This window comes from Miniopterus schreibersii (assembly GCF_964146895.1).
Source record: "Miniopterus schreibersii genome assembly, chromosome: 1".
Taxonomy (NCBI): domain Eukaryota; kingdom Metazoa; phylum Chordata; class Mammalia; order Chiroptera; family Miniopteridae; genus Miniopterus; species Miniopterus schreibersii.
Window position 1 is genome coordinate 125433520 of NC_138101.1, and position 3101 is coordinate 125436620.

Here is a 3101-nt window from a genome sequence, read left to right on the forward strand (position 1 = left end):
TCTTTATCTTTCATCAATTTGGTCTGTTTTTCTAAAATGTTTATTTTTTTTCTTTCTACTTTTTAGATTTGCATTAACTTTTGGCTTGTTCTCTAGGGAAACATAATTTAAACATCTAACAGTCAAGAATTTATCAGAATAAATCTGATTTTCTTGATTTCCGTGTATAGTGAACATCTGATTTGTGTCAGGAACTGTGCTGGGCACTGGAAATACTATGAACATGTTCCTGCCCTCAGACTTCTGGGAGAAATAGACATAAGACAAACTTATTTAAATAAAACCAAAAAGGGCAAGTTTTGATAGGCACTGAGAAGGAAATAAACGAGAAGTGGAGATAGGCAATGCCCACTTTTGGCAGGGTGGTAAGGAGGGCTTTTTTGAAGAAATAACCTGCAAGAAATGATGAGAAGAAGCTACTTTTTAAAGGGAAGGAAAAGTGTTTCCAAGGTGAAGGTGCCACATGCAACATCACTGAGGTAGGAGAGAGCTTGGCCTGTCTCAAGAACTGAAAGAAAAGTGGTGTGACGGGGTCCCAGTGAATGAAGAAGACAGAAGATGAGGCACAGTGGTGAGCTGGTCCCTGGCACCTCATGGGCCATGTTAATGAGTTTGGAGTGCAGAGGTTTCACAAAGGAGAGCAATGCGATATTATTTATGTCTAAGGAAGATTGATCTGGCTTCTGTGTAGATAATGGATTGATGTGGGGCAAGTGCAAAAGTAGGGAGACTTGAGAAAAGGCTGTTGCAGTAATCCATGTGGGAGGTGATGGTGGTCAGAGGTGGTGGTGGCCATGGGGACAGGAGAAGGGAAAAGGGTGGAACTACAGTAGGGCGTAGAATTGAGAGGAATTGTCAGTGAATTCCACGTAGGAACTGACAGTACGTAGGCATATCAGTTAGTGTCCAGTTGGGAAAACAGAAACCATTCTAGATATTTCAAACAGAGGGAATTTATCCTAAGAAAATGAGGTTATCTGTTAGAATGTTTTTGACTACTAGTAATGACAAAACTGTTGGAAAGTTTGGAGAAACAGAAAGGGGAAGGTGTAACCTAGAGAGGAGCATGTCTGAAGGAAGGCAGGACCACTCCTAAGGCTGAAGGGGGAAAAAAGCAGTGGTGATGCTATCAGATCCCAGGCGTGTCTGGCATCTGGCACTATGTGGAGCTGCTGCTGCTGGAACTGGCGATGGCCCCAACCACTGGTGCTCTTGCTGGAACTGCTGAAGGCTCCTGGAGTCCACAGCTGCTGTTTGCTGCCGCAGCCATTTCCAGAAGCTTTAAAAAAGGGTCTCTCCCTCATTTCATCCAGTTCCCACCAGAGCTTCCCATTGGCAGCATCTAACTGGGCCAGCTGGCCAAGGAGTCTGGGAAATACAAGTCGCAGGATCCCCGCCACCTCCAACAGTGCACACAATGAGGGAATGGTGCTCAGGCCAACAAGCCAATGAATCCCACGTTCTTTAAAAACATACATTCCCTTTTTTTCCTACAAAGGCAATATGTAACCACTAGAGAATAATTAGAAAATACATACAAACGGGACATTAAAAACTGCCATATTCCCACTTACCCAGAAACAATCATTAATAACATCTTGGAGTCTCTCTCTCTTACTCTAGATTTGGTTTTGTAACCCATTGTACTAAATTTTGCAATAAAACACTTGCTGGACATTTATTTTGTTCCAACTAGTTCCCAGCGTTGAATATTTATGTTCTACCAACATTTTCCTATTATAAATATAAAAAGGGAATTATTGCTTGAAAACAAATTTACAATTTAAGACAATAGTTTATAAAGAATATAATCATAACCTATAGTTTGACTATGAAATTATTTGCTGATGCAGAAAGAGAAAACTGACTACTTTAAACATAAGGTAAAATGCCAGGTCTTTTTCTATCCTGTTTACTTCCTTTTTGGGGGAGCAGAAAACTGTAGAATTCCTGAGCTGGAAATGTGCACGCAGACTGAGCTGGAGAGGAGCGTCAGCTGCAAACTGTACTGGAAGCGTCCTGCTGTCCTGTCTGTCTGTCTTCATGGAGTTAGACTTCTGATGAGAAAGCTGATCCTTTGGAGAGTGCAGAAAGGGTAACAGGGAGACAAGGTGTTTTTAAGAGTAGACCCATTATTCAGGCCACTTGGAGACTGTTTCTCTGGTGTTATCTTGCTAGAATGTTTTTGACGACTAGTAGCTGAAAACTGTGACTTCAATTGGCTTTAAAAATGAAGAAATGTATTATCTCACATAACTGGAAGTCCAGAGGTAGGACGGGCTCCCTGAATAGTGAGATAAGCTGCTCAGTGATGTCACCAAGGTCCCAAGTCCTTTCAACACTCTGTCCCGCCTGCCTTTCTGCGTGTTGGCTTCATCCCAAGACTGGCTCCCTTCATTGTGACTAGATGGCTGCCAGAGGCCACAGAACTGCCTGTTTCCTTTTTCCATGTTCAGCAGGAAAGAAAAATAGAGACCTCTCCCTTCAATATCAGTTCTTTTTAGCTCAAGCAGACCGGTGATTTCAATACCGTTGTACATTAAAATCACCAGGAGTGCTTTTTGAATTATTTATTTATTACTATTATTTTATTTTGTTTATTTATTTATTTGCTATTTTATTTTTTAACTGTTGATACCTAGGCCTTATCTTTAAATTTTTTTAAAATTGACTTGAGAGAGGAAGGGAGAGAGACAGAAAGAGAGACAGAGAGACAGAGAAACACTGATGTGAGAGAGACACATTGATTGGTTGCATCCCATACGCACCCTCACCGAGGACTGAACCTGAAACCTGGGTACGTGACCTGACTGGGAATCAAACCTGCCACCTTTTGGTGCACGAGGCGACACTCCAACCACCTGAGCCACACCAGCCAGGACACCTGGGCCTTGTCTTTATAAAATTAATTTCTTAGTCTGGGGTGGGGCCCAGCTGGAGGTAGCTTTTAGAAGCTCCCAAGTGATTCTAATATATAGCCAGGGCAGAGAACCACTGATTAGGCTAGTTTAGGTGACCTGCCTATTGCTAGACTGACAGTCACCAGGATAATAGTAATTGGCTTAGAAAATGGACCTCAGAATATACTCCCTCCTCCCCCT